Below are 27,575 nucleotides of genomic sequence, written 5' to 3' on the forward strand. Positions count from 1 at the left end.
CGAGCTCCTAGACCATGATAAAATAGACCTATACCTGCCACCATCCAACAAAGATATCCAATTAGAACCTGGGTTACCTCTGATGGGAAGACAAGTATCCAAACAGCCTATTTTGTTTGTTATCACTGTCACATAGCCCTACACTCCCAGGGGTATTACTCTTTTAGCAATGATTATGGTAGGTTTTTGTGTAGTTTGACAGTCTTCATAAAAATTGTGTATAACAAATGGGTGGAGTTTCCTTGAGGATAGGTACTTGAAGCGGCTTTCCTCCTTCGAGTTGACGATGACTTGTTTTGTTTACCTATTTTTGTGTTGCTTTTACGTGCTCTTCTTGAAGGATAATAATATTTTTTGGGTAAATTTTACTTTTTTGTGGGTATTAATATGTTTCTAGAAATCTTGAGGCAAATCAGTACATGAACAAGAAATTTTAGAAAGAAATTTGTATTGTGTCCTAGCGCTTATAATGTGCTTTAGAATATAATAAGAGAATACACAAGTATGAAAAAAAGTAGTTTTTTATGTGGGTACTAGTTGTTCCTAGTGTTTATGAGGTATGTTAATATCTTCCCTAAGTGAAATAAGAGATGGAATACAAAACCTTCTTGGGTTGTGTTACTACAAACACTAACATATGCATTCTGGAAAAAATGTGGGAAAAGAGTTAAATCTTATGTGGGTATTAAATGTATCCCATTTTGCATGGGTATTAAAAAACATCTCATTATCACAATCATAGTCTCCTAATATTACACCATGCTTAAATGTTTTCTCAATAAGTTTGAAAAAATGGGTATTACAAAAAAATATAAAAAATTACCATCACCACTATGTGATGGTATTGTAGTGTGCAAGTGGTGCTATTCATGCTATCCATCATAGTGTCATGCTACAATTTGCTAAAACATCTCTTAAAAAACCTGCAAGTTTGATGGATAATTAGCACACCACCTTATGAGTTTACACACTAGCATGAAACTTTTAAATTATCCTTCATCAAAGTTGAAGTTGAAAGTATCCTTTTTGAAAAACCCATGTTTAATACTTAGTATAGCACCATTTATAACACTTTTTTTGTAAAAACTCAAGACAAAGCTTAAACTGAATGTCTCAAACAAACATTAGGAAGAGAATGGGGTGTAGCAGGGCCTCTTTATTTTCCATGAGCTTATGGAGGTGATTAATATTTTGACAAATAGGTGTACACCATGTGTGCAAGAATGGTGGGTGTGTAAGAGTGGCCAAAGGATGCACTTTTCCCCCCAAAAAGAGGTGGAAAGTTCTATGATTTTTTACCTTCTATAACTCCCACATATGATCTCCAATTTGAGCGACAATCATAAATCTGCAATCTACGCATCGAGCGCTTTCCTTAGATATGCTACATGATATGGTTTTACCCGCTAGATTTTAAATTCCATTTTGGGGGAAAACTTTGAATTCAAATAAACTAGTTGTTTTGCCTCTTTGAACTCAAAAGCTGTCTTCTGATTACTTTCTTAGTACTAAAGGTTTGACCTCCTTAAACTGCCAAATAAAGAGGCCCTCCTAGACCCCATTCTCTTCCTAATGTAGCTATTCACATGGATAATATAGCTAATGTAGAAGCCAACCTGATTGCTGGATGACGATGCCATATTGAATTTGAGTACCCTTTTGCAAAATTCTGAAGTAGAGTGTTGTATAGAGTCCGAAACAAACGTCCCTTGCTTGCTTTCCGCCAATGATGATGTAGTTAATTATTATCGTCCACTTGCCTTGTAGAATGGGGTGTTTGTGTGTGTGTGTGTGTGTGTGATTTACGACAAAACTGAGTTGATAACGCAAGCTTCAAGAGCTATAAACCAAAATCAATTATTTTGTGTGTGTGTGTGTGTGTGTGTGTGTTAGCAAGCGTCGGAGATGTATGATTTATGTAGGTTTCTAGGCCAAGATGGGCTTAGATAAGGCCAGACAAGGTGGCAGGTGAAGAATGTCTGAGGTGCTAGTTTTTGGTCTAGATAGTAGATCTTGAAGTGCTGAAGGAAGAGGTCCAGACAACTCGTAAATTGGACCTGTAGATGGCAAGATATTTGAGTTGGAAGTTGGAAGTGATTGCAGATCCAAAACAGATGGGCCAAGTGATGCCAAGTAGTCTGAGTCAATTGGGATCTATGGGTTTGTAGTGCTTGATTTATAGATCATGTTGGTCTTTTCAGATCGTTGATCGAAGTCCTGGATGCCAAGATACGGCTATTTAGAGTTTTGTCGGGGGTCAAGTTTGAGCCGGGTGTGCATTTTGAGGATTTTGGAGGTTTGTCAAGTTTTTAATGCAAAGTATACGACATATGAAGGCTAGAGAAAGTGAAGATGAGTCAATCAGATATCGGGTCGATCGGATAATAAAGTTTGAAAATGATGGCAGTTGTCGGTCACATCGCAGCAGATGGTCTTTCCCAGTTTCTAAGCGTGTCATTCAAGGACCTGGAAAATTCCAAATGTGTTGGAGTTTGCATAAGATGAAATATGAAATGCGATGCTTCAATGGCACTTTGCGGTTTGAGAGTCAGAGCTCTGAGTGGAAACTGGCAAGCAATTGAAGAGGAAGGGGAAATTTTTGCTTAAAGAAGGTTTTTGTGAGGCTTTGGGGAAGCTTGGAGGGATGCTTTCTTCTAGGGAAACCATGTGGTGGTGCGTTCTACCCCACATGCGCAAGCAAGGGCCAAATTATGGGGTACTTAAGGTGCATTGCACCCCCCATATGGGCATCCCAATAGAGGAAGCTCTGTGGGGAGCTCCTGGGCTACGGCGTGCTTCTGGGTGACTCCTGTGGTGCTGCTTGCGACCAAGTAAGGAGATCGAGGGCGGTTTTATCCTTGCGGTGGGTGGCCAGTTGGTGGCACTGGTAGTAGCTGCTAGCGGTCAAATGGTGATGTGTCAAGACAATTGGGTGTCGTTCCCGCACCCATGTGGGCAAAACTCTTTTGACAGCAAGCTCCGACAGCACTAGTGGCATCGTTGGTGACCCGCTTGTAGTGGGTGGTTCATGCTAAGTTTGGAGGGCAAGGCAACCCAAAGTAAGTGGGATTTCACATGCAATGAAGGAGGCTGAAAATAGGGAGCCAAGAGGACAAGAATAGGAGGCTCTCACCCTGGGGCGGTCACTTTTTAGAATGTGTATGCTATCATGTGAGTTAACCGGAGAGGATTATTAAAAGATCAAAATGTATACATACAGAGGGGGGTGGGGGTTTTTTAAATAGGTACGTAGTGTAAATATAGTATGTATATTGTATTATTAATAACCTCTTGAACGCACGTGATATAGGAAGCTTTTGATAAGTGACCGCCCCGAGGCTCTCACACGCCTGAGAGGGACCCCATTTTTGTCAGTTTTAGGGCGGTTTTTTTTTGCATTTTTCAGACAATTTTTGGGAGGATAGCTATTGAAGAAGGAGAAGGCCGTTCCTTTTGGAAGAAAGGTAGAAGGAGGGGTGGGAGTTCTTCGGGAGGGGGACAAAGAGAAAAAGGTAGGGGTTTGTTTTGAGGCAGGAGGAGACCAACACTCTCTCTCTCTCTCTCTCTCTCTTGCTCCATCTCTTTCTCAAGAGCTTGATGCATTGAAGGGGAGAAAACAGGTTGAAGAAGAAGGGAGTTTTTGGAAGGTCTCTCGAGCTTGCAAAGCAGATGGATATTGAAGACAAGTAAGTACAAGAAGGGCTAAGCACGGTAAAGTTTTCTAGCATGATGAGGATTGCTTCCTTCGGGTTTGGGGTTATCTGAATAGGGGATTTACAACTAGCAGGCATATCGACATTGGCGTATGCAACTGATTTGTATCAAGGGTTCCAGATATCTGTTTGATGGAATCATCTTCTATTTGCCAGCTTAATTAAGTGTTATTATCTATTCTAAGTTAGATTTTACCCAATTAACTCTGTTTTGATCTGTATTAATCTCTTGAAATTCTCTCTAAACGCCTCTATATCCTCTTATTAACACTAAATTGACCCTAACCACACTAAGTTTCCCTTGGTTTTCTTCTAGACTGCATCTCCGTCTACAGCTAGAAGCCTAGCGGTTTCCCGTCGGTTGACCCTGGAGAGATGCGCACTCCGACAATGTGCTAGTATCCAAAGAGCACATCCAAGTCAAAGACCCAGTTTGGATACATGAAGCACAAGCTCAACCTCAACAACATAAAGTGACAGGGTGGGTAGCATCAAATGAGTCAATCATTGCTCAGGACTACTTCGAAGGAAACGCTAATGTTTGGTCCAAAAAGCCTAAAGTAATAGCCTGGATCTACCCACCTCAACCAGCAAGTTCTACAAAGAACAAGACGCACTATGAACACAAGGCAAACAACTCAAGCAAGATAAAGAACAACATCAAAAGACATCAAAATAAAATATCAAAGAAGCAAACAATGCGACAAGTTTGGGTACCAAAGTCAATCTCTAGTCAAATTACCCAAGAAAGACAAGTGAAGGAGCGGATGATTCCAATCAAGCTACTTAAAGCATAAGGATTTTATGAAGGTAACACTCAAATATGGTTATCAAAAGTTGTAGCTCAATTTGGAACAACCAAGAGAAATAAAAAATCACAAGGCTCCACCCAAAGGCACACAATCAATAGGCATAGCTAACAACCAACCACCACCAAGGCTTCATCAATCTACAAATGGATACTTGTCATCAACTACAAAATTAGGGCTTCTACAAAGGAAACAATTTACCAAAGCCAGTCACACTAAATGCAAAAGACAGTCACACAAGGACCAGAAACAAGATGGGTTCCAAAATCGATAGCGGAAACTCAATCACAAAGAACCCAAACACATCAACAACTACTTCTCGTGCAGTATAAAGAAAAGGCTACAGCAGTCCCTACAAGAGCTAAAGGACTTGTTTCACAAAGCAGTGTGAACATACAACAAGCAAGTCAAGAGGAGCCAAAATATGCCAACCTACTCGACAAAATGGTGGAATCCAATGACCAAAACAATGGAAGAGGCCTAAATTTCCAAAACTTATGGAATTGGGTTTCTGGCCTTGAATACGTAAGTCCAAGTCACCATTGAAAATACACGTCATAAAATTCACAGTCGGACAGCTAAACCACTAAATGAACGAGGCATTAGTCCCAAAAATTCATGTAATATTCTCTGTGGTCTAAGCGTCGTAGTTATTCTAGGTATTGCTCAAGCTGGAAGAGTTGAGCATAATTATGTTGTGTTGCTCATGCTGGTATAGGTGAGCATAAGAGTCAAAGTTGTTGTAGTATAGTGGTGAAGTGAAGGAGGAAGTCCAAAAGGCACTCACGCACGCAACACAGTGAGGTATGAGTGGACAAGCTTCTACATCAAAAATCCTTCTTGGAAACATTGTGAAGGATCAGAAGGCTGGCCTCTACAACACCTCAAGCCAACACTAAGAAAAGAGGATGAAGAGTATAGCTCTCTCAAGATAATATGGGTTGATCTTCTCTCACAAATTTTGACAATCTCGCTCACACTCAACCTCAACTACCCTCGACTAGCTTCCCTCTACACCGCTACAACTCCCACTATACTTGGATGCATTAAAAATCAAGAAAACCAAAGAAAAAAATAGAAACCTTTGCACTTTTCCTCATAAAACCAAGAGCTTCACTTCTTTTCAAACGCCCTTCCATGTGCTAGTAGAGACTCCATAGGCGCTCCCATATGCACACATAGCTTGACCAAAACCCATCCAAATCAAGCCAAATTTGAAAACCCACAAATTTTAGCAAAAAAAATAAAAAAAAATTATGGAAAACTTGGGGAAAACCTTGCCCTTTTGCATATGTACAAGCAAGGAATTGCAGCGCATAGTCTACCCTCTACTACCTGCACCACAAGGAAGTGCACACAACATGGCTGCCATACCTCAAACCAAGATGAAGGGAGGTCAATATGTAGAGCTAAGCACCTAGTTTAATCAGCTCAATGAGGAGATACACACTCTCAACTCACCACACTAGGCTCTTGCAAGGAAAGAGGGGCACCTCTACATCAAAATCCCCACCCTTCACGCAGGCTGCAGCAACACATAGTTTCTTCTTCACAGCTGAATATCCCTCTTCACTCACGAACCCAAGTTGATAAAATTTTATTTTTTCTTCATATTTTTAAATCACTTACTCACACTTTAAAGTCTCGACACGTTTATGTACAAAAACAACAAAACTATATACCCCGCACAACTGGCCCGCATGCGTAGAGACAGTTGGCACACACCACCTTTGTACACTTTGTACAAGCATGCTTTATGTACATCCGAGGGTCACAAAATCATTTAAAAAACAATTCTCAAATTCTTTGGGGTGGCCTGTACCATTTTGCCAAAACACATTACAACGTGGAAGCTATTGAGACGTCGGTTGATGTCACACGTGCTACATTTTCTCCTTGAAGCACCCATCCTCTCCATCTCTTACGCTGCATGCTTTTGTTTGACAAATTTTTATATGCATATATAGTGTCCCATAATTGGAACTTTCATTAGGCACTCTTCCTTTGTTTCTCCCAAGCACTGACCCTGCATGACAAGTACTTCACGTCCAAATGCTCAACTCCAATAAGAGCGTATATCAAAGGTACTTTTTTCCCACGGGGTATTTACCTTTGGTCATTCAAGTTTTCAAGCCCTAGTCTAGAGACACCCATCACCACACTCTTGTATATATTTCTTCTATATCAGCATAAGAAAGTGGCTACCCAAATCAATCGCCAATGATTTGGAGAAAAAGCCGCAGGTCTCCATATGCTTATCAAGAGAATCTTTTACCTTCAAGGGCGACAACAAAGCTCCATCAAAAAATGGCAAGTTAAAGAATGGCCTACAACCACAGGAAATAAAAAAATCAGCAAGCGAGCTATCCACAACAACCATACATAGCTCACATAGTGCTTCAATGTTGGCTACCTATTGTAGAAAACTCAAATTACAGTGGACCTTGAAAGCAAATCCATCATAATGTCCATGCCTCAAAAGGGATAAATTCTACAAACTGAGACACATCAAAATCCATCTTCATGGTGGCCAATTGGCAACAAAGAGAAAAATGCACAACAAGAAGAAAAGTTGCCTCAAAAATCAAAGATAAATCACGTATCAACAACATGGCATATATGAATCACTCAAGGAAGGATGGAGTGTCATAAATGGCAACCCACTTTCCAAGATGAAGAACAACCTTGAAGACAAAGCCGAAGGCAACCCTATGACAAGACTACACAAAGTCGTATCAAGGGACGACACAATTTAGGAAGGGGGAAATGTTTGAGGACATATCGAATGGGCACCCAACTAGCGAACACATAGCCAGAAACCACATTTGTAGTTTATTATTTTGCCGAGCTAGTGTATTGATACTTTCAATAAATCCTAATTCCAGAGTAACAATCAATTCCCTGAGTTGTAATTCTGTCATGACAATTGTAAAGGTACATGTGAACCGGCCACTGGCCATTTAGAATGCCCTATGTATAAAGGTCAATAACCTTAATGTGAAAGGAGTATTATCTTTGGAGAGGAAAGAGCTCTGTTGTACGTACGGTCAAGCTATAAGAAGTAGATCCAACTTGTAATCATCACAACTAATGATTGGATAATCCATTTTCAATTCCAAAATGTGCATTGTGTTCCTCTCTCTTTGCTCTTTCATTCAAGTGTAAGCATTGTCAGTTTTGTTGAGGTTCACGACTACGCACTAGTGAGCATAATCATCTAATTTGAGTGCTTAAATCACTAAGTTATGACTTTTTGACCATAGGAGAGTGTTCTTAGATCATAGGGCGACCTTTTTGGACTGATTTGTTGTAGTTTTCAAGACCTTTTTCATGATGCATCATGATTTTGTCACCTTGTCGGATTGTGACTAGACTTGGTAGAATAGTGCTCCTAGGTGTCCTAGACCTCCTCCTAAAGTTTTGTTGCATTCTAAATCCGTTCGAGTGCCAAAATGGCATGATGACCTAGAGTTGTGAAAAAGGACATAGGCATATTTTCCTGATCATTGAGTGTTGGTTTTCTTGTAGAGCTATTGTGTTTTCTTGTTAAGGTTCACTTCTTGAGATTGACGATATCAAAGAGTCTCCGTGCCCCATCCGAGTCACTTCGCTGAGTATTGACATTATGTTAGTGCAAGATCGCTATGCTAGAGATGTCTGTCGTGGTGATCCACTAACACTAGATGACAAATCTTTTGCCACACCATTTGTACAATCAGACTACGTGTGGAAATCTCTCCAATCAACACCTGCTCCTATTTAGCTATGGTCTCAAACAATGGTCATGAAAATCTGGGTAAAAATGTCCATTATGCAACCCCATCCGAAGAAATTACGAATATCCAAACAAAATGGTACTACAAGTCCACCCACGTAGCATCAACCAAACCCAACCCTCAACAAAGCACCCAAGGCTTTTGGCAAGCAAACCCGGTCTATCCAATCACAACATCGACAACCAAAAGCAATCATTTAAATATGGAAACATATACTGACTTGATCATTGGATGACTTGAACCTGAAGTCAACATCAAAGCAATTTCAGTGGCGTCCAAAATAGTGGCTTCAATCAAAAGACAATGCAGTGTCACAACTTCTAGATGCCACAGTCAAAGAATGAGCACGTCTTCTACAACTACTTTTGTTCGGACCACGCAGCTTCAACCTAACCTCATCATCAAAAGCCCGTGAACTTATTGTTGAGAACCCATATCTTGCACATCACTTTGTTATTCCATGCATATCTTCAATTCGCATCATAGAGCCACAATATATGGCTATGCATAGACACTTACTTTGTACCCATGCACTTTGACACATGTTCGTCTGGGATACCTTACTTAGAAAGAGGGGAAACGCAACAAGATACTCATCATTTTGTATATATTATTATTATGTTCTTCAACAAATTTTCAGAGCTTTTTAACTCTTAGGAGGCATAATCATGAGCCATATTGACACCATTTAAATGCCGGGTTAAGAATATGTATGTATGAGTGATTACAATAATTTTGGCAAAATTTTGGTCAATTACTAGTAATTGTGGATAATTCTCCTTTAATTTTATCACTAAAAAGCTAAAAAGGATAAATAATCAACAAAAATTAATAAGTTGGGCAAAGAAAGTTGGAATTGACTTTTGAAAGAAAACATCAAAACTTCAAAGCAAGGGCTTTAAACATGGCAAATATGAAAAGTTTTGGCACATGATGAATTTTGAGCCAACTTCTAAGGATCAAAACTGTAAATTAAAGGCCATTTGATGACCGAATATCAGAATGCAGAATGGATCGAACTGCAGGTGATATGAACAACAAGATATGATCAATGGAGGTGAGTATGAATGGGGCATTTCGGGTAGATAGGGAACATATAGTCAAATGGGGCAAAATAAGCTCATCTGCATTCACACACACACACACACACACACACACACACACACACACACACACACACACACATGGAGAGAGAGAGAGAGAGAGAGAGAGAGAGAGAGAGAGAGAGAGAGAGAGAGAGAGCCAAGAGAGAATATAGTTTCCCACTTTATTTTTGCCTGCTGCGACCACCTCGGTAGTTCTTACTCCACCAAATTTGACAGGTATATATGATCATTAACCCTACAAGAACACTTGTTTATGCTCCACACTGCACTAGCATTAGCAAAACAGGAGATCAAAGTCATAATTTTTGGAAGTTTTCAAAGCCAATGGGGGAGTTTAAAACTTTCCCAAAACAAAAACCTTTTCTTCAGTAGACTCCTTATAACTAGTAGAATCACTGCATGCAAAAACAATTGTTGCAAAAGGGGTTGGAACATGGATCGCGATCCATGTTCCCCAAACCCTAAAATCAAAGAAACTTGCATAGTGAGTTCCCCATAAGCCCAGGAACAACTTCCACTAATTGGAATACAAAATCCTTCCCCCAACTAGGATCGCGATCCATGTACCTTGATGACAAAATTAGGGCAGAAGTTGATCACTAGCTGGAGGATGCAAAAGTATAACTGACCATGCAAAAATAGTCACAAAAGGGGTCTTAAAATCATTAAAACCTTATGATTTGTTACCTTTGGTTTATAAATGGTCATTTGGAAGTAATCAAGGGTAAACTGGTTAGTATCAGCAAAAACATTATGAAATAGGGTTAGGAGAAGAACATGAAGCTACCCCACTAGCCAAAACAACAATTGAAACATCTTGAGGCTTTATTCCAAAGCAACCTAAAACAAGAGGGAGTCCGAAAGAAAGTGAAACACAAGCATCAGGGAGATGTGACACTAAAGGTCTAATTAGGGGCAAAGCAAAGAAAAACAGTACCTACAAAGTCATGCAAATTACCTGGATCGATTTCCCCCTTCATATGAATTCAGAAACTGATGGAAGTTGGTCGAGAAATAGGAAAAACTGTGAATTTCAAGCACAAATCATCCAGAGTCAAGGCATTATCAAATATTAGTCAAAGGAAGTGCCCAAAAGTGGTTCCAAAAAACCAATATGGTCAAGATGAGGAAAACATGACCATAAATTGTGAAGTTGAGTTTTTTTTTAAAAAAAACTCCAAATTCAAAAAAATTTCACCAGTGTGCTAGTAAGACCTATAGGAACATATCTGCAAAAGGCTACCCCAATATCCTTCCCAAGATGGATCGTGATCCATGTACCTTTCCATATAAAAATTTACATCATCTGGCTCAAAACACTAAACAAGGTCTAGCCATGAAGTATCAATTCATTTGGATTCCAAAATCCACATCAAAATGCCAAATTTCTCTAAGTCTAAGGATAATTACCAAGAATTGACCTAAGTACCAGACCAAAATCCCATATTTTTGGACCAAGGCACCACCTTGATGATCCCTATCAGCAGGTGGTATCACCAGATCTTCAAAAGGTCTAGCCATGAAGTATCAATTCATTTGGATTCCAAAATCGATATCAAAATGCCAAATTTCTCTAAGTCTGAGGATAATTACCAAGAATTGACCTAAGTACCAAACCAAAATCCCATATTTTTGGACCAAGGCACCACCTTGATGATCCCTACCAGCAGGTGGTATCACCAGATCTTCAAAATGTGTCCCAACATGGATCGTGATTCATGTACCTTAGTGCCAAATTTCATATGTGACCTCATGCATGCCCTTGTGACTATAGTAACCCTAGATGCACTCGTGAAATTTGGTCAAATTTGGGATAGTTTTGACAAAGTTATGCTCATTTTTCATTTTATGGTCAAGTTTCCGTTTTCTTCAACTTTTTGAGAGTTTTTGATCATTTGCTAAACCCTATTTTCAATCTAAAATTGGCCTCAAGATGCCCCGAAAAAAGCATAAAGGGAGTGGAAAGTGGCTCCATACAAGATCACGGACATATCCTCAAATGAGAAAGCTCATATCACAAAAAAAGTGCTAGAAAAATTACCCGCAAACGTATTCATCAAAAAGTTTCAAGCAACAGACGGAGAGATAGTAAAGGCCACCCCTTTTCCAAGGTAATTGTGGGCATTACACCAGAGGTCTGAAGTGCTAGCAGGAGCCATGTTTCTATAACTAGAAAATTTCTTGCGACTACCGCCATGGGGAATAGATTTCAGAAGAGCACATGAACACATCAACTCTATATAGTACAATGGAGAATCCACCCTTATAGACAAAGACGGATCTACGATCAAGGTTAAAATCAATGCGGAGATCATAAACGAAGTTCTCCACCTACAGTAGGGAACACACAATCTATTGCAAAAGACCAAAGCAATAGATAATGACAAAGAATTTCTAAAGCAAAGAAGACACAAATTGACCTATCAAGACTTTATCTACTCAGAGACAAAACTGCCGTTGTGCCTCATTGCACAATATTTCAAGGTACAAAAGCCGCCATGATACATTGAACCACTTTTGCACATGGTAGTGGTGATGGCAATGAGGTTAGCAAAAAGAAGAGTAGCCAACTGTGACTTTGGCAACTACCTACTTGACAACATAGTGGAAGCAAATATCAAGGGTATCCAAAAGAGAAAGACTTACATTAATGCTAGACCAATGCTGACTAGAATTTCTTACCAAGCGTTAGGAATGATTGATGAGCTACCACCTATGGACACACAACTAGATTTGATCCACAAATCTAAAAGAGCAATAAAGCCGATAGCAGGACCATCAACGAGGACACAACCGGAAATCAAGCAAACGAGGCAGACCTCAAGAAGACATGACACTGATAGCAAGAAGACAAAATCAGATGCACCAAACAACGAAGAAGCTAAGTCAAGAGAAAGAGAAACTCCTTCCAAATATCAGTCTTCAGATGAGGAATGTGGAAGTGTCTTTTCACTTAGACACATAAGACTGAAAAAGAGGCCAAGCTGATGATGAAAGAGAAGAAGAAGAGGATGTGTCTCTATAGCACAAAAATCCAGAAGCTCTAGAAAGGATAAAACAACGCAAAAGAAAGGAAGCAGAGGAAAATTTGAACATTTTCAACAAAATGCGGTAACAAATTTAGAATGATCTTAAGTGCAAAATGGAACAAAGAAAAGGAGAGGATGAAAAACGGCCACGCGTCAATGATCTCAAATCATCTGACAAATCCACCAGGACAGGGGAGAAAGCAAAAAACCAAGAAGAGATAGGTGACCAGGACACCCTTGACCAATAAGAATAGAATTTTGAATCACCAACAAACGAAATGCTACCTTAAGAGGCTGAAACAGAAAGAAGAGAAGAAGCCTTAGATCTCCCAGAACAAATGGTAGACAAAGTGTTGTCTCCAAAGTAGGTAGTTCAAGAAAAAAGGATAGCACTGCTCGAAATCACTACATCCCAAGCTGCATGTGAAGCACAATAAATAGAAGAAAGAATGACAAATGATACTAGTACCTCTGACCATGGCCAAATATGTACAACTTAACTTACAACGACTACTCTCAATAGCGTGGAAAATCATTTCATCTTCTCGCTATTGAGAGTAGTTGTTTTAGGTGAGTAGCGTGGTGAAATGACATGACACTGATAGCAAGAAGATGAAATGTAAATAGCATGGTGAAAGTTTAGCAACTTTTCCCGTCTACAGACTATTTGAATGCTCCAGAACTATAAGGAAAACCTTGTCTCCTTCTTCGAAAGTAGCAAGACGACGATGCTCATTTGCGTACTTCTTATATCCATCTTGACCTTTCTTAACATTCTATCAAGCAACTCGAATCATGTCAAAATGGTCTTGGAGAAAATCCTTTGCTTGTTGTATCTTCTCCTTAGCCAACCCCACCGGAACGGGTGATCTAGGTTGAAATCCATATAAAAGCATAAATGGACTAAACCTTGTAGGCACATGCTTTGAAATGTTATAAGAAAATTCCAATATAGGTAAGTAGTCTTCCCAATTGGTTTTCTTCTTGCTAACGTACACTCGTAGCATATCCTCTAGCACTTAATTGACTCTTTATAGTTTGACCATCCATTTCTAGATGATCAACCGTACTTAGATTAAGTTTAGTTTCCAACTTTTGGAACACAGCTCTCCAGAAGCGATTATCAAACTTTCAATCTCTGTCACTAATGATACTAGCTGGAAGATCGTAGAATTTATATATATGCTCTACAAATAGCCGTGCTAATTTTGGTGTCTTAACCGTAGTCTTAGTGGGAATGAATTGACCCATGTTTGTGAGAGGTTTACAATTACCCATATGGCACCATGGACACGATTGTAGTAGGTAGTCCTACTACAAAATCCATAGAGATACTCTTCCACTTACCTTGTGGAATCTCTAAAGGATGTAAAAGGCCACCTACCTTGAGGCGCTGTGCCTTATTAACTTGGCAGTATTGGTAGTTTAGTATGTACTCTTGAACATCATGATGTAAGATCGGCCAATAAAATTGCCGTAGAAATAAGGTATACGTCTTACGAATACCTGGATGACCAGCACTTGGACTATCGTGACACTCAAATAAGATTTGGCCCCTAGTGTCTGAGTCCTTTGGCACACATACTCTACCCTTGTGGAGTAAGTTTCCATTATTAATGGAAACATTCTTCCATTGCTTAATCTCTTCCTGAGTAGGGGTGGAGCTCTGTGTGTTGGATTTTTTATCTGCACGTGCAGAGACATGGTGATCTGGCTGTACAGAGACATGTGAGTGTGAGGGATCTCTTTTTAAAACTGCACTCCACACTTTAGCATATGATTGATCTTGTGCACACTTTCCACGTAATGGCTCCAAATATCCACTCTTTATTTCCGTGAAAGCAAGTGAATTAATCTATGGCATCTGACTTAGTGTATCCGCTACTACATTATATCACCCCTTGCGATATCGTAGCTTACAATCATAATCTTGAAGGATTTCTGCCAGTCTAGATTTACGGCCCTTCAAGTCTATTTGAGTAGTAAACCATTTGATACTCTTATGGTAAAAAACTACTTCAAACTTTGCACCATATAAATAGTGTCGTCACTTTTGTAAAGCGTGAATCATGGTGTAGAGAGCTCTCTCATAGACATAACAATTTTGTTGAGCTCTATCTAAATTTTTACTTTCAAATGTTGTAGGTCTTCCCTCCTAGAGAAGTACCACACCAATTGCTTTATCACTAGCATCAGTCTCTACCACAAATGGCTTAAGTGGGTCAACGATTGCTAGGATGGGAGCAGTGGCTATAGCTACCTTGAGTTGTTCAAAACTGCGTTTTTGGGCTTCTTCCCAAGAAAAGGTCCTACCTTTTGCTTTAAGTTGATCCCTCATAGGAACAACAATTTTGGCATAATCACGGATATACTGCCGATAAAATCTAGCCATGCCTAGGAATATTTGAAGCTCCTCAATCATGTTGGGATGTGGCCATCGAAGAATGATAGCGACCTTGTCAGTGTCCATTTTGATGCCAGAATAAGAGATCACATGACTGAGGTAATGTATCTCTATTTTAAAGAAATTTCACTTTCTTTGCTTATCAAACAACACGTGAGCTCGTACTGTTCGAACATTAATTGTAAGTGTTCTATGTGATCATCTTTAATCTTATTATAAATGAGAATGTCATCAAGGAAAACTACAACAAATTTTCCAAGATAGGGATGCAAGACCCTATCCATGAGTGTCATAATGTAGCTGGAGCATTGGTTAAACCAAAAGGCATAACCAAAAACTCAAAATGCCCAAACCGTGTTCTATAGACGATTTTGGAGATATCTTGCAAAAGGATACGCACCTGGTGGCATCCTTAACGAAGATCTGTCTTTGTATAGTATCTTGCCCCATGGAGTTGATCAAACAACTCATCCACTCTTGGCAGAGGATACTTGTCCTTGATGGTTATGGAGTTTAATCCACGATAATCTACACACATGCGCATAGTACCATCTTTCTTTATTACCAATAGAATTGGTGATGTCCAAGGAGAAGTGCTAAGTCAACTGAACTCTCAACCTCCTTGGCTTCTTTAGCACTCATACGATAAGGTGGTTTACTCACCGGTTTAGTGCCTGGAAAGATATCTATGCCATGCTACACATCACATGTAGGGGGTAAACCCGGCGGTAAATCAATTGAGAATACATCACTATACTCCGTGAGTAAGTGAGTCAGCTTTTGCCGTGCAAAAAGAGAAAGTAAACTAGAATTATGCAGGGATGGAGAATCTTGTAATGTTTTTTTTACAATAGTTGCACGTTGCTCCATAGAATTAAAATTGAAAGCGCTTTGCTCGTTAGATTTGTTAACACTTTGTTAATCATTAGAATTCACCGCACTTTGCTCTTGAGAATTCACAAGACTTGAAGATAAGCAATAGCACAAAAACACTTCATCTATTAAATCTGCTTTCTACAAAATAAAAAGCTTGGATGTACATATAAGAGGTGCAAATGGTATATTTTTCTCACCAAACAAAAGCACATGTTTACCATTGGCCATAAAAGGATAAGGAATTGTGTTCATAACTAGTGTGCAATGTGTTTTCAAACCATGTAGCCACTCCCGTCCTAAAACTACATGAACACGGTCCATGTTCAGAACTTGAAACTCAAGGGTCATCGTATGAACTTGAACAATAAGCTCAACCCCTTGAACTACCGTGTCCCATACTTCTTTATCATTGCCAGACATCTGCTCCACCACGTACTTGTGAGAGCAGGGAGTTTGTGTAAGCTTCAATTCCTTGACTAGCTTATAGTTCAGGAAGTTATGAGTTGCACCATCATCCACTAAAATATGAACACGTTGTCCATTAATAGTGCCACGCATGCGAATCAAATCATGGGGACCAAACGTGGGATACCACATTAAAGCAGGCACACAACACTTGTGATTTCTTCCATATGAAGAACCTCTATAGCATAACATTTAGGAGATGAATCTAATGTGAGGCATTGCACCATGTGCATGGCCTTTTCTTTGCCTTGCAAAAGAGGGCAATCTTTCTTGTTATGGTTGTCCAAAAGACATTCAAAACACAAATTATGTTTCTTTGCACTCTCAAAATCAGCAGTACTGAGAGACCCACGTGGAGTATCTCGTATTGCTTAGGCTTCTTAGCCTCTTGTGGACGTGGGGAGGTATATTGTCTCTTATTCCTCTTAGAACGTGTGGGAGATCTACCTCGCCATTGTCTCTCAGCCACATTGCTCTTAGCAAAATTATTCTTATAGTAGGGAACATTTCCATTCCTCTCTTGGTCATCATCATATATTTGGGCATGACTGATGGCTTCTTTCAAAGTTTTTGGATGATGGGTCTTGACATGAAGACATTAGTCTTTGTCAAGACCCCTATAAAAACCCCGTACTTTTTGGAATTTATCTAGACCTTCTAGTTTTAATATTATTTCTCGATATTTCGAAAGATACTGTGTGAGAGAGAGAGAGGCCAAACATGCAGCATGCATCCCATGCTAACCAATTCTTATCTTCTTCATTGGAGTCCAAAAACTCTTTGGAGAAAGAAGCTTGAAATGCAGCCCAAGATGGAGGACAAACATCTATTGAAAATGTCATCTAGCTCTTATAGGCCTTGCCTTTAAGAGATAGACTTGTTTCCAAAACCGTCTTTATATCCGGGGTGTGTCTTAATCTATGAATATCACTCCATTTGCGTAAGAACATATTGACCACATCCTTGTTGCGATCACGCTCTTCCCCGTGAAACTCAAGAATGGTGATATTGTTAAGTAATGCATTGCTACCTTCTACATCTTTTGAAGCACTTGTCTCTTGGACTCCTTGAGTCGTGCAAACTTGGTTCCCTTGAACCGTGTCACTTGTGGCTCCTTGAGCCACCTATGAATTCATAGATTTCACAAGTAACTCTGTAAGATTGGTAACATTTGCATTGAGTGCAAAGAGATTGCGTTCAAGTACGCTTTGGCAATTTTCCAAAGTCTTGAAAGCGACCATATCTACAAGGCCATGATCTCCTAGATCATCATCGTTGTGTATATTAATGTCACCAGCATCCATGGTGCCCTGATTTTGATCTACATGCTCAAAATCAAAAGTGTGTGTAGGTGGGATATCCTCACTGGCCATGGTAAACACACACTAATGTAAAGAGAGAAAACAAATTTGGAAAGGCTTTTGTTCACTTTGAAGCTACCTCCTTGAGGAAAAAAGAATTTTTGGAGGAAAATTTGCCTTCCTCCAAGAAGTGAAGAAGTGAAGAAGTGAAAGGAAAGGGTGAAACTACTTCTTTGAAGTTTGAAACTTTCCCTTTCCTATTAGCTTTCTTTTCAACATAAGTATGCTATCTTTCCTTGTTATACACAATGAGGGTCAATAGCTTGATGGTAAAGTGTTGGCCTCTTAACTTCATGGGGTGGGTTCAACCCTCCTTCCTGAAAGGGTTAAGCGGTCCTTCCTACGCGCACAGCCAACGACACCAACAAAATCCTTCGGAGCCTTGATGTGGTCAAGTTGCCGGTCGAGTTTGCCTTGGTCTCTCACTGTGGAGGGTGTAGGTGGGGCGACTGTGGTTGGTTGTCGCTGTCTATCTACATGGAAGCCTTTGGAGCCTCAGTGCCATTGAGTTGTCGGTCGAGTTTGGCTCGGTCGCCCACTATGGAGGGCGTAGGTGGGGCACCGCGGTCGGATATTATTGTCTATCTACATACAAGAAATTGTGCCTGACTTCTTTTTGCTGCAAAGTGGAGATGTCACTGTCTACGGAACGTGGGAGAGAAGCAACACGTTGCATGCACATGCAACCCGCTTTTCTCCTTATGCGACGCGCTTTTCCCCTTCCCAAAAATAGCTCTGATACCAGTGAAAGGGCGATGGTAATGCGTGTGCTAGTTTCCACCCAATCATGCTATCTTATAGCCTCCCCCTAGTGTACACACTATCCGGTCGTGCCGGTGGCCTTGCCCGTAGAACCCATGTCCTTACAACTATGTTGAGTGATAAATTCATTTCTCTTATTTTGATAAAACTATTAAACTAATTTACTTATGTGCTTTGATTACATGAGTGTGTACACTCTTTTTGTGTGGTGCAAGGGTCTTAAGTTTGAAAGGCTGTTTGGCTACCTGCATACTACTATCAGTAGTGATCCTTTTTGTTTTTCTTTAGCCATGTCCTCTCCAAAGAATACTCACATGGATCAACAACAAATGGGGCCACGATGGTGAGGAGGTTTCTTCTTCCATCCCACCAATGGAATCCCTCCTCAATGAAGTGATGCCTACAATCGAAGAGATGGTGGTGGCAATCTGTCGAATGGAGCCACAAACAAGATCACCTCAAGCAAACTCCACCAAGATGAGATATAGCTTGTAGCAATTACAAGGAGGATTGCCAATTGAAGGGTGATGTGGCACATATTGTAGGGAGCCTACAACAACACCTTCTCTGTTAGGAAATAAGACGTAGCTAAATAGATAAATGAGTAGATTACTTAATGGAGAGAGACAGATTTATATACACAAGATTATAGAGTAGAGAGAGAGAGAGAGAGTACACACGATATACATGGTTCACCCAATGTGGGCTACGTCCACGGGAAAGCAGCCACTCAATGGCTTTAGTACTTCAAAACAAGAAGTAGTTTACAAAGGGATTATACCCTTAATGGAGCTCCCGCCTTGCTTCACTCTCACCACCTCACACTCACCTTGTTGCATCAACTTCACACTATGAAATGTGTGTAGAAATGGCCTCCTTTTATAGGCCAAAAGAGCTGCCCTCTCTTATGAGAGACAGCCATGTGTAGCCGCCCTTGTGCGAATAAGTCCAAATCGGACCCTCCAATCCGCCCATGTGTGGCCGCCCTTGAGAAGACAAGTCCGCTTTTGAATTCGGCCACCGACCATTGAATTCGGCCACCGGCCACCGGCCATTGACTTCCGACCACCGGCCACCGGCCATTGACTTCCGACCACCGGCCATCGGCCATTGACTACCGGCCACCGGCCAATCGACCGGTTGTTTTCCGACCACTTTCCGGCCGCCGTCCGGCCATAATATTCCGGCGAAAAAAAAGTCTCGGGGGCCTCCGCCCCCGAGGCCTTTAAAGTTGCCCCTGATTCTTGTCCGTGAAAATTTTGGTTTCCGGTGAGTGATTTTCCTTCACGCACGATGGATTCTCCTCATAATGGGGGCCTTACAAATGTGCACTTTTACCACAGAAGATTACAAGGGTAAATCAGGCTCCATACTTAACATTCTCGATCGGCCTTCGCAGACACTAGAAGTCGCCCTTACACAACCATCCTCTTGCCTCAGGTGCGGCGATTTTCGATAAGGTCATCCTTTCTTTCAATACTGCATCCATTGCCTTCCACAATATTGCTACGATTGTTTGCACGTCCCGCAACTGCTCTACCAACATTAATCAAGCAAGCCTTCCATGAGGGCCTACCCCCAGGTACCAGGCTGGCTCCTATCAATATCCCTGGTGATAGAAACACCTCAGTTGAGGGAGCACGGTCCCATCATTGACCCCACCTCCACAAACAGTTGCACAAACTTATTGATGGTTGCAAGATATCATCACTTTAGCCGAGGCAAAAAAAGAAGTATAGACACGCCAAAGTGAAGGAGGGATTTATGAACGCACTCATCACAACCATTGGCAAGTGGTTGTTGAGATCTGCCAAGCACAATACAGCATGCTTAATAAGGCCCAATGCAAAACAAAGTGGAAGAAAGTAAAAACCCTCTTCAATAGGCTCAAGACTACAAGAAGAAGATTCCCTCAAGGTGGTCTAGTTACTTGGTAGACGAATCAAAGTGAGCGTCCCACAAAAGGATTGCTTGTAGAAGAATTTCCATTCAAACTCTACAATAAATGCAGATGCTTTTTGGCAGGGACTGCAATGCCGACTTCGGCAGATTGTTGGTTGACTCTATGGAGGTGACATGACACGGGTTAAGCGTCCCACAAAAGGATTGCTTGTAGAAGACTTTCCATTCAAACTCTACAATAAATGCAGATGCTTTTTGGCAGGGACTGCAATGCCGACTTCGGCAGATTGTTGGTTGACTCTATGGAGGTGACATGACACGAGTTAATCAATTCGTGCTTTTTTGCTACAGGTGATGCTTTTTCGAGTTTATACAAGCATGGATTTCACTCATATGTATGCTCTCTAAGGTGGCGTTGTGGTATGTTAAATAAGTACCAAGGGAAGGAGAGAGAAGAAGGATTAGACGGAGAGAGAAAAACATACTTGTGAAATAGAGATAGGATCGGGGCGTGAGAGTACCGACAAAGAGAGAGAGAGAGAGAGAGAGAGAGAGAGAGAGAGAGAGAGAGAGAGAGAGAGAGAGAGCCTGAGAGTGGGAGATGAGGGGGAGAGAGGAAAGATAGATTCAAAATGAAAAAAGTCCGGCTCAAGTTTGGGCAAGAAGGTTCTCAAGCCGGTTCAAATTATTTCATTTAGTAACTTGGTATAGAATTGTTTATGTGTTGGTTTAATGTATATATTTTATAAATATCCCACATTTTAATTGAGATGAAAGTGGAGTTAAGTAAAAGTGGAGTTTTGTTGTGAAGAAGGAGATTGTGTGCACGTTTTCTACTAACATGTGTGTGTGTGTGTGTGTGTGTGTGTGTGTGTGTGTGTGAGAGAGAGAGAGAGAGAGAGAGAGAGAGAGAGAGAGAGAGAGAGAGTTTGCCTGTTCATATGCATGTGAAAAGGTTCCAAAGCCGGGTCCACAAATAATGTTTTCAGAGCCCTTAGAGAGGCAATTAGTGGTGGTTACTCATTGCACTATTATATGCGTATAGTATTCATAGGGGAATAATAATCATAGTGTTTCCCGAGCCCTTAGAGAGGCAGTTAGTGGTGTCTACTCATTGCACTATTAGATGCTTATAAATCTTATAGGGGAATAATAATCGTAGTGACAAATCATGCATATTTTATTGCACGCCCCACTTTAAAAGTTAGTGGTGGAGTAGTGGATGATTATAATATTCATATTGACAAATCATGCATATATTATTGCACGCTCCAATTTAGCAGTTAGCATATGCTGCGTGGGACCCCTCATGTCACTAACACATGCCACTCTTCCATCACTATCAATGCTTTTTGAGAGCATGCTGCTTTAGCCTATATAAATGTTACAAGGCAAGCAGCATATGCTGCACAAATGAATCGGAGGTGTTAATCAAGAGAGATTTTTTCATTTTCCCTGTACTTATACAATGTATATAGGATATGCAACTACTAGTAATGAGGTAGTTGCAAAAATCCATGAAGAGCTTCACAAACTCCCCCCCAACGCACCCCTTGAAGAAAAGAAGACGTTTACACAGAGAGAGCGTGACACAAACAAGGCGATCCGGATGTTCAACCACCTTAATCACACTCGCAACATTAGAGACCAGGAACTCAGTGATGGCTTTGAGACAATGCGAGAAGCTCTGGGCAAGTGGGAGACATGGGGGTACATAGACAACTCTCGAAGGGCCGCTTTACAAGCGGAGATTGACCATTTGCTTGTCTGCAAACGCACAATCAACCTGGTCGACATCTCTGGCTCTAATGTGGTAGAATATTGAGGCAAGATTTAAATAATTATGCACTAAATATATATAGTTAAATAAATATGCACTAGCACATGATAAATTGTACTAGTGTGATGCAAGTTGTACTATGTGTGTGTGTATGCAGGTTTGATTCCCTACCTAATCATGTAAACAACTTATTTTAATTATATGATGCTTATTTTAACTATATGATGGTGTTCCACTCTTCAGTGCCTTGGCGAGAATAATTCATATGTCTCTGTCTGACTTATTATTATTGAATTAGCTGTGATACTTTTAATCGGCCTGGTCTACTAACACATCTTCAAGATCTGTCATAATTTAGGGTATTGTTGATATCTTATAGCTAAACTGAACCGCCAAATGAAACTACAAGAAGTTTGAAAGACAAATGTAAAGAAAATCGATGTGAATTTTTTATATAATGCAAGAAAAAGATGAGCATGTCTTTAGTATTTACCCTACTTTTAGTAGAATGTTGTTTCCTATCCATGTAGGTGTTGTTGCAAACAAGGATGAATACCTAATAAGCCAATTGGAAACTAGGAATCTAAAAAATATTGATGGTTGTACTTGTTTGGGCAAAGACCTCAAAGTAATGATACACGCATAGACTCTTGCATATAAAATAGTAATTAAGAACACTTTACTGAGTTGAAGAACTGCACACGTACATAAACACACACATATAAATAACTATATATATTGTATAAACAAGTACTTAAAAACACTTTACCAATTGAAGAACTGCTTACGTACATAAACACACACATATAAATAAATAAATAAAAAGATATTATATATATATGCATATATAATCTAAATATTATATATAAAACTATATATATTCTTAGACCGATATTGTAAAGAAATACTGACAAGCAAATGAAATTTTGACAGCATAACAACGTGAAAAATAAAAAAAAAACCATTCCATACTTGCTTCTGTGAAAGCTTGCCTAGCATTCGTTAAGCTTTCCTATTCTATACTTGCTTCCGTGAAGCTTGCCTAACTTTTGTGTATACATGAAACCATGATTATGTTTCTAAACATGAACAAAAAGCATGATTATATTCACAAGCAATCAAAATTTCAGCAGCATAACGGCGTGAAAATACAAACAAAAAAATTTCCCATTCCATACTTGCTTCCGTGAAGCTTGACTAACTTTTCTGTATACATGAAACCATGATTATGTTTTCAAACATGAACAAAAAGCATGATTATATTGACAAGCAATCAAAATTTTGGCAGCATAACGGCATGAAAATTCAAACTAAAAAAATTCCCATTCCATACTTGCTTCCGTACAGCAGCGAATGCTCACGGGAAGAAGAAATTACATACGCAAAAAAGCATGTGTTGGTATATTACTTTGGTAAATCCAAAGCTCTCAACTAACTTCTATCTAGCATAATAACTATGAAATCATGGCTGAATTGATAATGACGATCAACACCAACAACATGTCTTCAGTAATACCAAAAAAGTGGCACCCAAACACCATGGTCACACGTCGTTCCATAAAAATCACAAACTAGAAAAAACGATAGATAATACGAATGTTGATGTCAATCAAGGGCAATGTGATCCGGGCTCATATTGTTTCCAATCAGTCTCCTCATCGCTATCTGCATCAACTGCTGAAATAGCACGTGCACATGGAGCCTTGAAGCGTGAAAGATGTTGATGGAAGACCTCTGTATCACTATCTATGCAGAGACAGTGTCTAGACAACTCAACGCAAACATTGCTCAAGCCACCACATCCAGAAAACATATCAACAATGTAGGTATGCTCCGCAGTAAATGTCCGCACAAGCCAGCTAAAAAAAGCAAAAAATATGCGCCTTTTTACTTTATGTAACATAGTCCAATAACGCATAGTAGGAAGCATATATTCTTACCGAAAGAAGTCAAGGCTACGCATGACGGCACCTCTAAGAGCGTGTCCTCCAATGTACTCTCCGTCGGCGCGCTCCACCAGTATTTCGAACTTGGCATCGAAAGAGTTATTGTACACGCTCTCTCCATCTCGTCGATCGTAGATAGGACGTTGACCCTTATGATAAAACAATCCTAGCAATAGTGTTTCCACCTACAAATTACAATTAGAATGTGATCTAATTGAAGAAAACTACGAGCATGCTTTTCAATCAACAAATAAATTTACTTACTCTCTCAATCTCAATGGTCTTTAGCACATAACCATCGGGGATCAAAATAAGGATGGTGTGCATCATTTTGAATCCCATCTCGATGGCATGGCTAGACACAATGCCAAAGTGATCAGTGGAGCTTAGGGTGATGTACCACCCATTGTCTGCCACATACATTGAAGCTATTACAACCACTTTCTTACTTAATTTTCGAGAGAATTGATTCCATGGAGGGACCTGCATAATACGCATTGTTAATTTAATTAAAGTTACAAAACTATCATAGACTGTCCCTTCTGATTTTGAAAGATGCATACCTCGTTCTCTGAAAAATTTTCAACTTTAAAGTTTGTTGGGAAATCCGCAAACAAAAGAGAGGCCACTTCATTGCTCTTTTCCCCATCAACATGGACTAAATGAAGAAAATCCAAGATCCTGCATACGATCAAATACATGTATTTCAAACATTCACAACACACACCACACATAGTTAGTCTTTCTTTTCACATGTTTTTACCGTTTCCCATCATCGAGAGAAATTTTGTAAACATCTAGCATGTTGCCAATAACGGTCACATCACAATCTATGGAAGGAACTGCATAATCAGAAAATAAAATATTTCATCAAGAATTGTTGAGTACAAAGAAAGTGACAGCTAGATATCTAAACAAGCAAGTTTACCTGTGGAGCCTTGAGCACCTTTTTGGGAGAGTTCTTGGGCTTCTTGGATCTAACAAAATCCAATCATTTCTTTATAGAGGAGATTCTACTATTATTTACTCTTTTCGAAGAGGTGGCTTTCTTGGAAGCTGAGCCAATCTACTCAATACCATTTTCATTTCTTTCAAGAACGTGCTCTAAAGCAAACAAAAATATATTTTCACAAACATAATCTAAATAGTATGAGCACTTTAACAATTTTGTAGTTTTTATAAATGCCAAGAATAACCTTTATATAAGTTCCCTTCATCACCTAGGTAGGTGCCTCGAGTGTAATCTAGCCACCAAGGGCAATACTCAATATCCCAAGCAATCAAACCATAATCTCTCATCCATAGTGGATACATACACTCCTCACAAGAGAGGTCCCTCCAACTTTCAACAGTAATTGGCAACTTCTCCAACAAAGTTTGATCGTAAAGTTGAATTAGCCATCTACATAAAATGTAGTTAACTTTATTTGAGCTCCTTTCCTAAGTGACTTATTTATTATACAAACTCTAAGTAAAAAATAGAATAACAACCATAAAGATATCAATTGTATTACTTGAATAATACTCTCCTCAAAGATTCCATAAGCTCTGGATTTTTTTCATCCGACTCTTTTGTGTTGAGCTTACTCCAATGCTCCACAAAAGCTTTATCAATGTGGTCCCTCAATTGGTGATGAAACCATGCTTCAAAGCCCTCCGGCATTTCTTCAATCATTTTCCCTTTGATCCTCAAGCATTGCTTCAAGATGCTTCCCCAATACCACTCTTTACGCAAGTACATTCTAAATTTCATTGCACTAATATAACGCTCATAAGTAACATCATCTACACGGCAATGCATCAAAGAGTGCAATATTTACTTTTTCCTATAGAGCAAACAATAAACAAACCATAAATGCATTGATTCATTTGATGATTTGATGTGTATTTTTTATCCAAAAATTATTACCTCTATGGTGATATTTTAGAAGTTGCCAAAGAGTGGACCTTGTCTCTTGTAAGGCCCACTTGATCCTTTTCTCTTATCCAATTGAAGTTAAATAATAAAGAGAAGAACCCCTGGCCATTGTCGGGGTTGGCAATGGCCAACATCTATGTTGCATTAGCACGAGATCAAATCAAATCAAATTTTCAATCACATAAATCAAATTCAAATGACATGTCAACTTACAATTTTATAGAAATTCAAACATAAACGGTGAGAAGAGAAAGTGTTTACCTTATAAGCTCTTTCTTTGAATATTTTTTCTACTCTTCCTCGAGCAACCATTTCCTTTTCTGGCAGTGAAATCGAGGGATCATTGATCTCTTGCATCTCTTTGATAAGAGACAAGTCAAAGTCTTCCTTTTGTAGAGAAAATGAAAAAAAAAGTAAGATTTTACAAAATAATGTCAAGTTTTAGAAATTACATAAAAAGAGTACTTTAAGGGAAAAAAATATACCTTCCATATGAGCATTGCTAATAAAAGAGCAGGAGCGTTGTACCAACTCCCTTTAGATGCCTTCTTCTCACAAGCAAGCTCTACCTCTATCCATCGAATCCAATCTTGGGAAAAGTCTTTCATTAAAGAATCTTTGCTTGCCATAGCCAGTTTTTGGAACAAGAAGATCTCCTGCCCAAAATTTGTGCTCACAGTGGTTCTACCAATCCTAAAACACAATATCTTAAATTAAATGGCAATAGAATGACATCGATAAAGTAATAGCAATAACTTTCAAAACAATAAATGTGCCTACTCATTTTGAGAGCGCAAAGCTAGCATAAGCTCTCCCCTCTGCACTTCTATCAACATAAACAAATTGACACTTCACAGAACAATGTCTCCACTTTATCATTGAAAATTCTTCAACAACAAAAAATAAAATTAGAAAGCATAGAGTAATCCAAGTCAACTTTACATTAAACAAAAAAGAAATCACTTACGTGTTTTTATTAAGCGCATCCAAATTTTCCAACGGTGATTACCATCCCAAACGATAATTTTTTTTTCCTCTTCAGTCTTCCCACTCAAGGGGAAGGGAATTATCAAAATCATCGCTTATTTCTCGCCAAATAGGTCCCCATTCATCTTTTTCTAAGTCGAAAACATAATGTTGATCATGGCCTGGCTTCTTAAATGACACAAGAAATGGAGCTCCAAGCACACTGTATCCAGACATCTCAAACCTTTTCACCAAGCCCTAGGTACCTAGACCCACCGCTTTAATGGCTTCATTTTCCATCAATCTGCAGAGAGGAATGAGAGGAGGTTCCCCACCTCTCTTTACAATAAAACCCTCTACAATCTCCTCCAATATTCGACCATGAACATCCTTTCCAAATACTGTTGGATGATCGGGAGGTTTAGCAACAATTGTTGTTGCTTCAGACACGATGTGAGCCACCAATTCACCTTGCATTAGGAAAAATATGGACTCTCCTTGGACCTTTTTGATTAGTGAAGGCTTAAGGGAGAACCAATGAGAAGGCTCTTGGGATATCACGTAGAGGGGGAGGAATGGTAGGGGTGCAGCCTAATTGTCTCCCTCTTCAATGCTTGGCTCTTAGAGAGAGGTGGGAGGTAGGCCGGGGGGGGGGGGGGGTTAAATAGGAGGAGAGAGGTGTCATAAAAGAGGAAGGGACCCCCCAAAAAAAAACGCGCATGCTTAAAAACTCAAAAAATTGAAATTTTTTTAAAAGTTCCA

At 39.7% G+C, this 27,575-nt stretch overlaps 1 pseudogene; it reads left to right on the top strand.

The window, feature by feature from the left end:
- LOC147419676 (uncharacterized) overlaps window positions 1-27,575 on the top strand; it is a 52,284-nt pseudogene that overhangs the window by 11,850 nt on the left and 12,859 nt on the right.

Source organism: Adiantum capillus-veneris, chromosome 29, assembly GCF_014529385.1.
Source record: "Adiantum capillus-veneris isolate H3 chromosome 29, ASM1452938v2, whole genome shotgun sequence".
Lineage (NCBI taxonomy): Eukaryota > Viridiplantae > Streptophyta > Polypodiopsida > Polypodiales > Pteridaceae > Adiantum > Adiantum capillus-veneris.